This window comes from Lithobates pipiens, unplaced genomic scaffold (genome assembly GCF_037356315.1).
Source record: "Lithobates pipiens isolate NorthernLeopardFrog02 unplaced genomic scaffold, aLitPip1_a1.2 Scaffold_13, whole genome shotgun sequence".
NCBI lineage: Eukaryota > Metazoa > Chordata > Amphibia > Anura > Ranidae > Lithobates > Lithobates pipiens.
The window spans coordinates 363,424,679-363,438,275 of record NW_027507718.1 but is presented as its reverse complement, the minus strand read 5'-3'; the positions used below and the strand labels follow the sequence as shown (position 1 = coordinate 363,438,275).

Genomic DNA, 13,597 nt, shown 5'->3' with positions numbered 1-13,597 from the left:
ATCACTTTGACCAATCACAGAAGATCACATGACAGTTGTAAATAATTAATTGTCTTCCTTTCATGCCATTCACTGTATACAATTGTGTTGCTAGCTCCGATTGGTCACAGTGATCACATGGTATAAACTTTTTGCCTTTTTTAGTTTATTTAGCAACATATATAAAATATGATTATATATCACCATAAAAAACACTATTTGTGTGAAAAAAAAGATAAAAATTTCATATGGGTACAGTGTTGCATGGCCACGCAATTGTCATTCAAAAGCCTCGTACACACGATCGGATTTTACGACAGGAATTGTGTGATGACAGGCTGTTGGCAGAAAATCAGACCATTTGTACGATCCATTGAACAATTGTTGTCAGACAAATGTTGGATAGCAGGCTTTAAAATTTTCCGCGGACACATGTCTGTTGTTGGATTTTCCGAGCATGTGTACACAAGTCCGTCTGGCAAAAGTCCAAAGTACAAACACGCATGCTCAAAAGCAAGGACAAGCCAGAAGCGGTCAGTCTTGTAAACTAGCGTTCGTAATGGAGAATTAACATTCGTGACGTGGCAAATTATGATATCTCGAAATGCAGCGCACAATCTCATCTTCTTTAATGGGCTAACAATGAAGCTGCTTTGCTGGTGATACTGATGGAGTTATTGCAAACTATTTTTAAAGGCTTTTTTATTCTAGTGATATCAAGGATAATATTATTATGCTTTTTTTATCTTATTTTTTATTTGAGCAAGTTACCACGTCACCATTATCCCGTAGTTTTTAAGATCAAAGATACAACTATGTTTGTGTCCCTTGTCAATTTTACATTGTATTTTTTTAAATGTAATTGCCTACTCCCAAACTGTCATTTGAAGTAAATCACATAGCCAAGTATTATTCTCCACATTTTATTGTGCATTAAAAAAAGAAAACAAATACAATCTGCCAATCGTACTTAAAGAAAAAGTGCATTCTATGCATCCAAAAATATAGAAAATGTAACAAATCAAATCATTATTATTCAACCAAAAATAAAATAAAAGCCTCATGCATGTGTCCTGCTTATAGGGGGTCAACAATGCCAAGAGTTGGTGAAAGCAGGGGTCCGTCATCCAGAGATAATTCCGACAATTATCTGGATTATTCTTCTGGAGCTCCCTCAGCAAAGGCATATGACAAAATTGGTCACGATTAATAAAGAACTCCTCCTCCTCCTGTTCCTGGACTGGACTTGGGTCAAAGCATAACTCCAAGGCCAATAATAAATACCACGTTATCTCCTCCAATTACGCAACATGTCTGGTTGACGAACGGCCATTCAGAAACGAACTGAAAAGCATGAAATTAAAAGCGCAAACTGAAAAGCGCTGAATGAAAAACGCTAAATGAAAAGCGCGAATCAACACTCACCAAACTTCTACTAACATGAAATTACCAGAAGGAGCCAAAGGGTGGTGCTAAAGAGCTGAAAAACCACGTAGTACGTTAGTATGTTCGTGTTTGTTGGCCAACAATTCCTTGCCATTTGTATGCAAGACAAAATCCAGGCACACAACCTCGGACAAAAGTCTGAGGTTTTGTCTGCTGAAAATCCGATCGTGTGTATGAGGATAAAGTGTGACAGTCCTGAAAGCTGGAAATTGGGCAGAAAAGGGGTAAAAGTCCCCAGTATTGAGGAGGTTAAATTTAAGTAGAAACATCCAGGTCAAGCAGCCTTGATTGCCACTTATAGTGAGCAGACATGCCTGCCGTGAGGCATACATTCTGGCATACAAGTGTGTGTATGCAACAAGTGCTCTAGGTGTCAAATGGAAGCATTTGATATGTGATATGTCAGAGGATCACCCATATGTTCTGAAGCTAAATTCCAAGTTATTTTAAAAAAGGCATCATGGCAGACATAAAACTATCCTGAACAACATGCAAGCGTAGGCATGTGTGCTGTTACTGAAAAGTATACTCCTTGTTTCCACATGATATCGTTTTTCATAAAATTGAGGTTTTCTTCTGCTGAAGAAATATGAGACAAACATTGTGTTTAATGAGCTTTGCAGATGAAACACATGATGGCTATTAACTTCAGCTGTTTTATTTGTAATAGAGTAAAAACGGGTATGCAGGCCACTACCTGTCTCACATTGCTATGTCAAACTGTAAATCCAAACTGTGATAATCTTTACAATGTTCAGTATAAATCCTTCAACGGTTTTCCTGGTTGCAGCCCTGTAATAAATAGGTGTCAGGAGACCAAATGAATTCACACCATATTGTAACTTAAGTGTTACAATGGTTGCCTCAGGACAAGGTCAGTTGAGTCTTTTAAAGCTCTCCTATCCATAAAAACTAAGATGCAGTCAGCCACTTGAATAGCATCCCATGAGTAAATAAGCTCTCTAACTGCCCTGAGCATGATTAAAACACAGTCTAAATGTGTTTCAGAGACTGGGGAATTCCATCATTCACTTAGTAGAATAGATAGGACTGCAGTCTGGTCGTTGGGGGAATCTCTCAAGGGGGCTTGGAGTTTACTCTTTTGATATCTCCAATGGCATCACTGCAAATTACACTACCAAGACTTTCTGACTGACTTGGTCCTTACAGGTGATTTATGCTTCTTTACATACAAACATAAAACAACACGTACATATTCCTACCTCTAAGTATCCTAACAGTGAGGGGGGGACGACAATTCAGAATATATAATTTGTTGGAGAAGATGTTCAATCTGTCATGGTTAATTTTAGCTGTTGGTATCATGTCCTCATGCAAGGTCCTGTCAACAGTGGTTGATAGAATATGATTTATCAACAAAACAAAAAGCTGTAGGGTTTCATATGACTGAGCCTCAAATGAGTTCTTACTGACATACCTAAAGATGGCTGCTTTTATAATAGGGTATGGGGGTCACGTATGAAAGTTTGTTTAGTTCGCAAACCTGATTTTTGAAAATGTGTCTTTAGTAACCAATGTTTTTGCTTCTGGTAGCAACCAGGTGATAATTAACTGAGCTGCCTACAGTATACTAAGTTCTCGGTGCCAAGAGTCTTGCAGAAAACTGTTGCCAGGAGCCCAGGTGTGTGCAGACAGCCATAGAGAGTCACACATGGAGCAATTACCTGCGGTTGGGTACAGATGATTGCCAATGGATGTAAGCAGCTTGCATCCAGGAATGGTCTTCTTTCCTTAACTGCATGTAATGCTCCCTGTGCGATTACTTTCAAACACCAATGGATAGCTGCAGCCGCTGTCAGCCTTTCATTGCTTTGTACAGGCTTCCTGACTGCCTTTCTGCACAATTTTCTGCAAAATGTATATCATATCACAGCCGATTTGGCCGTGTGAATAAGGCCTTAATGGTTGCTCTGGGTTACTATAATTCACACATCATCATTGCACTTCGTATTGGATTATTAAAGCCAAAAACTTTTTTTTCTCTGTCAGGTTTTTACAGCTTTTGATCCAATAGGGAAGATTTACCTTCAATTCCTGTCTCAGTGTAAGGGGGTCAGATGAACAGGAACTGATCAAAAGCTTTCCAGTGGAGATAGAGACACTAACACAAAAAACCTTTTAGTACAATGTGGAATGGTTAAGTAATTTTAAGACACGTTTTGCTGTCTGTGCCTTTAATTTATTATTTTTTCTGATGTCACAGGGGCAGGCAGCAGTGAGCCCTTGTACACACGGTCGGAGATTCCAACAACCAAATCCGTCGGAGTAATTCCGATGGATTAATTCCAGAAGAGGTCCGGAAGTGATGTTGCATACACACGGTCGGACAAAGTTGTCGCAAAATCCGATTGTACATAACGTGATGACGTTATTTCGTTACGACGGGACTACGTTCAGGCTAGTAGCCAATAGCTTTGGTCTAGGAATTTGATCTGAGCATGCGTGGCACTTTGTCCGTCGGAGTAGGCTACACATGATCGGAGTATGTTCGATCGGAGCATTTTATCTGAAAATTTTACCGGCAAGTTGGAAAAGTTGGTGCGTTGGATATTCCAACGGAAACAGTCTGATGGAGACCACACACAGTTGGAATATCCGACAAAACGGTCCGATAGGACACATTCCGTCGGAATCTCCGACCGTGTGTACAAGGGCTAAGAGATCTCCTGGGGCCAGTAACAGCAATGGGAGATTACAATGTAGTTGAAGGCCACAATAAGCACCAAATAAATATTTTAAACTAGCCTTTCATACCCAGGGTTATGTGGAACCCTAGGGTTCCTCCAGAGGCAAGAGGATCCTTAAGCAATAATCAATTTTCGCCTGTCAGATGAGTTGCCAATAACAACAATGATCTTTTTTGCTATCTGTAAGGAGAAAAGGGGAGGGTGTTGACCACCAACGTAAGGAGCATTCATCCCAGTGACCATCACGTTGATTGTATTGTTAGCTGTAAGGCCCCATTCACACCTGAGTGGAACCTTTTTCAGGCAGAAAGTCGTACGATTTTACCATGATTTTGCAGCAATTTTTGCCATGGTTTTTGCCACGGTTTTGTAAAGGCAAAGGGTCATCAATGTAAAAAGCATAAAAACGCCTGCAATCTGCCTAAAAAAAAATCCAGAACTTGTTTGAACTTCAGGCGTTTTGGTACTTCTGGCTTCAAGCGTTTTGGAGTGGAGATGTGAACCATCTCCATAGAGAATAATTAATTTTCTCCTCTCCAGCTTTTTGTAGCTTCAGGCTTCAAGCTACAAAACGCTAAAGTGTGAATAGAGCCTAAACTATAGAAATTGTAGGAATAGTAACCATTAGGAGAGGTTCCCTGAAATTAGAAAGTTATTTTAAGGGTTTATCTGTGTTGAAAAGATGGAGAAAGGCTGTCCTTAATCAACCATAGTCTATTTAACCTAAAAGGAATGGTTGCTGTTGGGCATTAAATGAACCCATAGGCCTTTTACTTGCTGCAGAAAATTAAAAAATAATGGAGCTATGTTGTACTGTTAATGACTTGAATACATGGCTACAATGCAGAGGGTAATCATAAAGATTAATAAATGAAGAGTATACAGAGTTAAATAAAAAGTAACCCTATTGTGTGGTTTTATAATTGTAGTGCCAGAACTCTTATCATATAGAAGCACTACTGCTGCTGTCCAGGCTGCTGGGAAATGAAGGCCTCACCTGGGACACACAGAAGCTGACAACTGTAATCCGGAACAAGCACTGGCTCCATTATCTGTTTTTCTTGGTCAGCGCAACAACCCTGCTGCTAGGCTCCAATCCCAGCTTGTAATGCTTGGAAATCTATACACACTCCACAAATAGCACTGTTTTTTCAATTACTTCTGAATAATGGTACTTTTCATTTCCTGAATACTTTAGTCGTCCATACTAAATTATCCTAATTTCCCTTGACATAAAAAAAAAAAAATGATGTAGGTAGACATTCATTTGAGCTTCTGTAATTTTCTCCATCAGATTTGCTGTCTACATTTGAATGTATTATGTTATAATTCCTGAATCATAAGTTCAGGTAATCTATATCTATGTAATATATCTTATAATCGAAGCAAGGTATTTACAGTAAGTTATTTAGTGTTTAAAATTCAAATAGTGTATGTTGTGCACCTAGAAAAATGAATTAAACCGCAGCATTAATTAATAGATGTTATGTTACATTATGGATGAACTTCTGCATCAGGACTCTACCATAAATGTTACATTGGATGGAAGGTGACAAACTTTACAATCTGCACCATGTGTATCAAAGCAGTACTAAGAACCAATAGTATAGTATTAGAGCCACCGGATTCAAACCTGTCGTGGTTCTCTAACACCCAGAGACTGAACTTTTGAGTCTGATTGGTAGGTTGGTAGAAATTAATTTTAATGACTCTGTTGTACTTGAGGTAACTTGACTGCCGTGAAATTCCTCCAGCGATCTACTCCCCACCATTTACTACTACATCTACTCACCACATCATTTTATTATTGGTGTTGGTGATTGCTGCAAGTACTTTCTTTTTTGTGCCTGGGAAGGACCAGTCATACTAGCTCAGGCTTTATACTGGGTCTGTAATACTCTTGTAATACTCTGGTATCAGAATCTCAGTGACTGGTAGTATCTCGTGCAATTAAAGAGGACCTTCCCCTTGAACACACCAATGTAATTTTGGTATAAAAACCAATAAGGTTATTTTTATTTAGTTACCTCTTATGTTTAATTTCTGCCCAGTCTCCATTATCTGCACCCCTTAAAGTTTTTTTGGAAACCTGTAACACCATTTAAAGAAAAGCATCATCAGTGCCTGGCTTTTGTTTTTTGATTCTCTGCCGGTCCACCGATGATCAATCTATATATCGGTGAACTGTGCCACGGATGCAGAAGCTGTCTTTAGGGTAAGTAAAAATTTGCAGCTTAAAACAAAAATGTTATAATAGCACCAGCTCTGACCTCATGTGCATTAATCATACGTCATCTGTACACAATTCTTTTTCCATAAAAATCTTGCAGGATTTTACAAAAGCTCACAAGATTTTGCAGATTACAAACTTTATCTGCAACAAAGGCACTAATGATATAACCTTACAAGGCCTTCATATACCTAGAAGTAAAATACATCAAGTTGTAAGTACAAAATAAATAAATATTCCAGATGTTTAGGTATCAGGTTTTTAAGTTTGGGAGGAAAAGGTCCAGTTTAAATATATAGAGCAGGGTTTCGCACAAGGGGGTGATGGAGTGTTATCTAGAATTTAGAGGGAATAATTACTTTATTTTTTTATGATATTTTCTTCATCAGCAACTTAAATTATAGGCTTATAGATACACATCTGTCTAGAATAAATAGATATTTAGTAGTCTGGTAGACCATAGATTTATTGATCTTTATTTCTTTACTTGCTTATTAAAATAAAGGAAGTATAATTTTATGTTAAGTGTTATATTCATTTTCATGAGTTTAACAAACATTTTTATCAGTTTTAGCAGGAGATACAAAACACTTTTCAGCTTTAGTTAAACAAAAAAAAAGAGTTAATGTATGCTTCAGTTTTTTTTTTTTTTTGCTAAAACATTTGGCTATTCTCAGTAAAACATACAGCAGAGACAATCTGATGATAACATGATATGGATTAATCATGAGGATGGAGCCCTGGCTCCATTATTATCTTCTACAAAACTGGAAAGATTTGCATGTTGTACTCTGTCTCCTCATCCTCCAGGGTACACTAAATCCAAGACCCATATGTCATAAAATACATAATACATTTTGTCGTGTCTAACTGTAGTCAAATGAAGGCTAATAAATTATATTTTTGGTAGGACAATGTTGTTTAGCTTATAGATGGCAGTCATATTCCTGGTAAACCAGTCTTTTTGGTTTCAACCATGATGGTGTTGTATCTATTTTTATTGGCGTTGTACCAAATCTGTGATTAATTAGTCAAAATTATCTCTCTGTTCCTCATTAGGAGTCCATACAGAGCAGGCTTTTCTTTTCTTTTTTTTTTTCCTTTGCTTGTTCACTGCTTTATAGCAACACCAGACATGCAATGAAATGGACATTACAGAGAATAGAAATATCATTGAATAGAAGTATCGTTTCTATAGGTAAAGAACAACATTTGTAAAGGTCTAGGAATGCAAGTAGTGCAAGAAACACGGGTAAGACTACCTGCATAAGCTACAACCTAAGCAAATGCAAAGAGAAAAATCCAAGGCAAAGTTAGTTGTTGTTACTGCCTCAAGCACCAATCTTTGCTACCCGCCAACCTAATAAGAATTCAGGGGCAAAGCTTGCCAAAAAAATCAAACTGAGGCGGCACTACATTTGGAGCACCCAGAAATGGTCAGCAGGCTTTCCTTTACTCTTTTTCACACATGCCACTTGCTACCTTCAGCTACGTCATCACTTATCAGATGTTGGGCAATTTGTTTAAAAGCCATTGCCCAGCCCAAATTTTTTAGTTACTAGGAAGTTGAATTATATACTGTAGTTAGACACCTTCCCTACCATGATCACCAGCTTTATCCAACAGCCGTAGCTAAAAGCTGCATTTTAGTGTCAATTTCCAAATCCAATGTGGAAAAATGTAAAAAAAAAAATTAAAGCCATGTAGGCAAAACATCAACCCCTGCAACCCTGAGAGACATACGAAGTTAAAATGGGATTAAAAACACAGTTGGCTACCAAAAACTGAAATATTTGTTTTGTGGGAATCTGGCATCCAAGCTTTTAATAAGTGTTTTCATATTCTAGAATAGAATGGGGCATTTGATTTAGCCAGATCCATGAACATGAATCCCAAAATGTATTCTCTCCGAAAAAATGTGCCCTTTCCTTCCGCTGTAAGCCAAGGTTCACACTAGTGCTGCTACATAATCAAGAGTTTTTATAGTGAGTTTTTACACATGTTTTGATGCTATTTTTGTAGTAGGAGGAGGCTGGTTGTTAAACACCAAACCCTGCAAAAAACACAGCATTGCTGTGAAATGACACCGTAGAGAATTATGTGATTTCGATTGCCATACATTGCAGCGCGACAGCAGATAAAGGATAAATCGCACTAGTGTCAACGCAACCTCATACGCTGGTTTTTACATGTACTGATCCTTTACTTACCAGTGAGTGTATCTTACCTTATGTTTTAAAGGAAACCAGGAAACCTTACAATGCTAAAAATAAGATGCTGACATTACTGACTTGTTTTGAAGATCCAAACTCAAGTCCTGGCATTCTATTTCTGGGTTCTTTGCCTAGTTAGTTAATCAATAGGTGGCAAAGTTCAGATGAATTTAACAGCCCAATGTTTGTATATTTAAAAAAAAGTGAGTCCTGCCATCTCCTGTTCCATTTAATAAATAGAGTTTGGTATTTCTATTATTTATTTTTAGTTATCTAATCCTACTTGACCAGCCATTTTGTTTTCTAACATATTGACATTGCAGCTGTGTTTATTGGCACTGAACCAAATCAGCAATGGATTATTTACATTCTAGTGACAACAGTCATCCTCAATATGGCAAAATCTTACTCAATGTGCTGTGTAACATGAAATAAGAAAAGTCACAAAACATTCAGAAATATGTTTATGTCAGTGTTGTTTTTTTTCCCCTAAGGTATTATCTTTATTCATTAAAGCTTAACTTCAAGCAATTATAAAAACTAATTCAAAACCTTTTTTTTTAAGTAACGAAGGGGCAGGCCTTGTCAGGTTTCTTTTTTTTTTTGCTGTCTGTGTATTTGTGTATCAGGGAGATCTACCATCACTCATCGATCTATCAACATTGATTGTTTTTAATCCTTATGCTGCTAGCATTAGTAAATAGATAGGATGGTTTATCATCTATACTTGTTTTAAACTTTTATTTTTTTTCATTTCTTGAGTTACTTCCTGGTTTCCTGCCCAGGCAAATGATGCCATACATCCCAGGAATCTTCAGGAGAGGAGGAGAGGAGGTGGGGTTTTCTCAGCTAAGCCCACTCTCCTGCATGCATACTTGAGCTAAGGGCAGGAAGAAAATGCTACATCATTCCTTTGCCCTTACTCAAAATGGCCACGGCCAGAAATGCAAGGGGGTGTTTTTCAAAGTGATTTCACACCAAAATAAAGCATGGAGAAATGGATGGATGGGGGAGTTTGCTTTGAATATTAAACATAAATTAAATAGTGTTTTTTTACATACGACAAAATCACTGTGCAATCAGTGTAAGCACTCAATAAAGTTGAATGTGCAATGTATGCAGAAACACCCTTGTTGTGAAGAATACAATCCTCAGGTAGGGCACACCTCTCCCATATCACTGCAAATGGCTCACCCTGTGATATCGACCTCAAAGTTACACAGAGGTCAGCAAACCCATGTATCCTGTCCTGGCATCATGAAACAGACCGCTAGCGGGGGCGCGCCAGTTCACGCCTGAAAACTGCATCTTTTGGGCGGTTTGGGAGCACTGTATACATCGCTCCCAAAAAAAACCTGCCCATTGCAATGGATGGGCAGCACTTCCGGAAGCGACACAGGAGTTCTTAACCCCTTCTTTGGGATTAAAAGCACTGCTAAAACGAGCAGCGCTGTGCAGCTAACGCCTGGGCGGCCTCAGTGTGAAAGGGGTCCTATATATATATATATATATATATATATATATATATATATATATATATATATATATATTTATGTGTAATGTGAACATAACACTAACATTCATTTTTATAAGGTATAAAGATTTTTTTTTTTTTTTATTAAGAATTTATTGGCACATTAGTATTTTGTTTTATCACACAAAAGTATTTTTGAGTAGTTTTACTGAGAATTCTAGTATCTATAGCAGGCACAGTAGAAGCTGCAGTCCCCTTTTATGTTAGACATACAGTGCCTTGCGAAAGTATTCGGCTCCCTTGAACTTTTCAACCTTTTGCCACATTTCAGGCTTCAAACATAAAGATATAACATTTTTATTTTTTGTGAAGAATCACCAACAAGTGGGACACAATTGTGAAGTGGAACGAAATATATTGCATTTTTGAAACTTTTTTAACTAATAAAAACATGAAAAGTGGGGCATGCAAAATTATTCAGCCCCTTTACTTTCAGTGCAGCAAACTCACTCCAGAAGTTCAGCGAGGATCTATATAGAAATTATCCAATAGATTTCATTCCACTTCACAATTGTGTCCCACTTGTTGGTGATTCTTCACAAAAAAATTAAATTTTATATCTTTATGTTTGAAGCCTGAAATGTGGTAAAAGGTTGAAAAGTTCAAGGGGGCCGAATACTTTCGCAAGGCACTGTAAAGTGGATGTTTTTTTCCTAGTTGAATTACACTATATGACTGTTCTGTCAGATTGATGAATGTCCTCTGTTCCATTGCAGCAACCACCTATTAAAGCACCCTAATTTCACTCACCCCATTTCTGCACTGTGGAGTTTATTACCTAATGTATATGTGCAACAAATGTGTGGTCTGTGATGTTCTCTCTGCAGTTGAAAAGAGACTAGAAAGAGGGGAAAGGGTGTGACAATTTAATTCCCAGAATGGACTGTATAAAAAAAAATGTTTGTGTAGGAGCATTGCTGTGGTGGAGAATCCACTTGTCAGGACAGAGTTCAGGTCTTTTCCTCCGAACAGATTCCTGTAACCTTTCCAAAATGTACAAATACCAATGTTAATTAACTGTTGTACCATGGTCTATGAATTCATAGTGAACTACCCCTCTGTGATCAAAAGAACACACTAGCATTAGTGTACGAGGGTTTGCATCCTGTCCACATTTGCATCCGCCCTTTGCATTTTGGCTGCCCACTTCTTGCATCATCGTGGACATCTTCCTGCCCTTTCTTAAACTGGCTATGCCATTTAAAAAAACTTTATTTTTTTTGTGGAATGTTCACCATAAACCTTTTCTAACAAAGTTAAAGTTTCACTCACTTTTTTTCCAATTTTCATGCAAAATGTAAAGTTAATCTGCTCCTCCAGATTCATGTCACTCATTTTACGTCAACAGCACAACGCATACGCGTGTTATTTCTTCTACCAATCCATAAAAACTAAGTCAACTGGTCTGTCGTACCTCATATATAGAAATACCTAGCTAATGTTTCTGAAAGTTGGAAATCACTATAATAGATACCACTACTCCAGTGATTGAATCTCTTGCTGAGTGGCTGGCCTGCTGCATTCCAAACAAAGGAGGTCAGCCGCTCAGCAGAGGCACCATTCAGAGAACGCGCTCCATTTTCTGAGTAAGCGCAAAGCTTTGTCTGTTTGGGCAAGATGGAGAGGTGGGGCAGTGACATTAGGCTTTCTAACTTGTCCAATCAGAGAACATTTTGAAAATGCAAAGCATTCTCTGAATGGCGCTTGTGCCAACAGGCTGGCCTTCCATGTTTGAATGCTACCTGGGGCTTTGGGCAGGTATGGTGGATACATGGTTACTTTGGTCCAAGCTGAACCAACATAACTATGTATAAATTGTCATACCCGGAATTCCACTTTAATGTTATTATGTATTCTTTAAAAACAATGACATTTTACATACATCATGCATAACTACCTCTGTCTTGATATCAACCCCTTCTGACCTGCAGCACCAAGACTGGGACAGGGAGTGGCAGCACTTGTTCACTGGAAAGCAGAGTGACCAGGGATGACTCACTATTGTGCTGCTTCTCCTCCATTATCCACTGAGACTGAGCATGATGGGCTGATTTTCAATGCAATATGGCATTTAGTACAATACAATTCAATGCAATATGGCAACCTGGAGGCATTCTGTACACAGTTGATGTACAGAACACCCCCAGAAAGGTGATTTCTTGCTTGTGTGATTGGCTTACTAATATTTCCAGAAATCTGCACAAAGATACAAGTCAGATTTTGCGTACCCTTTGCAAAATTACATTTTTGATCAGATACTCCGAAATTGTTAATCATAACTATAGGGATTCAAACACTGTAATTTTTCTCATTAGAACACTACAAGTGCATCAGCTGATTACTAATGAAAGAGTCACTCATATTTACATTCTCTTTGTACATTGACACAAACAGACAGCATTTCCTTCATAGCAACAAAAGTTAGGAATCTGCAAGAAAGTTTGTTAAAATCCTTGCAATGTACATAGATCACCTAGAGGTGAATGTTTTTTTCTAAACAAAAGTGGAATTGCTCTTTAAAGTGATACTAAAGTCTATTTTTTTTTCCATTTAGAAAAAACAAATATGTTATACTTACCCTCTCTGTGCAGCGGTTTTGCACAGAGCAGCCCAAATCCTCCTCTTCTCGGGTTCTTCCCCGGCGCTCCAGGCCCCTTCCTCCTACTGAGCGCCCCCACAGTAAGCAGCTTGCTATGGGGGCACCCGAGCCGCTGCTCTGTGCGTCCATTCAGACACAGAGCCATGGCTCGACCCCATCCCCTCTCTTTCCTCATTGGCTCACTGGATTTAATTGACAGCAACGGGAGCCAATGGCACCCCACTGCTGTCTCAGCCAATGAGGGGGGAGAGTCCCGGACAGCTGAGACTCTCGTGCTATATCGCTGGATCAAGATGGGCTCAGGTAAGTGTTAAGGACTGAGGGGGGCTACTGCACACAGAAGGTTTTTTATCTTAATGCATAGAATGCATTAAAGCAGTGTTCCGCTTAAAAAATAAAAAAATAAAACAAATACTGCAGCTGCTGACTTTTAATAATCAGACACTTACCTGTCCCAGGGTCCAGTGCTGTGGGGGATCAAAGCTCGCTCATCTCCCCCTCTGCTTGGTGGCGCTGGAATTTTAACTGTGGGCGCCCAGCTGTGGCTTCACAGCTGGGCACCCTCTGCGCACGCGCGAGCAGCGCCGCATGTCGTGATTGGCTGCGCAATCACCTGGGACCTGTTACATGTCCCAGATGATTGACAAGAGGGAGGAGGGAGAGGCGATGTCCATTCCTGCTCTAAAGGAAGTGACGTCAGGAGCCCAGGCACCGAAGGAGGCAGACTACAAGGGACCCCCTAGCAACAGGCATTTAGAGGTGAGTAAAAAAAAAATTTCTCCAAATTTTTTTCTTTTTTTTTAAGCACATTAATACTTTTTTTTGGGTGGAATTCCACTTTAAGATATAAAACCTTCTAACTTTAGAACCACTTTAAGTGAAGGTGTT

The 13,597-nt window shown here is 38.7% G+C and overlaps 1 protein-coding gene across 3 annotated transcripts in view; it reads left to right on the top strand.

Moving 5' to 3' along the window:
- PALLD (palladin, cytoskeletal associated protein) overlaps window positions 1–13,597 on the top strand; it is a 451,294-nt gene that overhangs the window by 181,290 nt on the left and 256,407 nt on the right. The window lies entirely within an intron of this gene.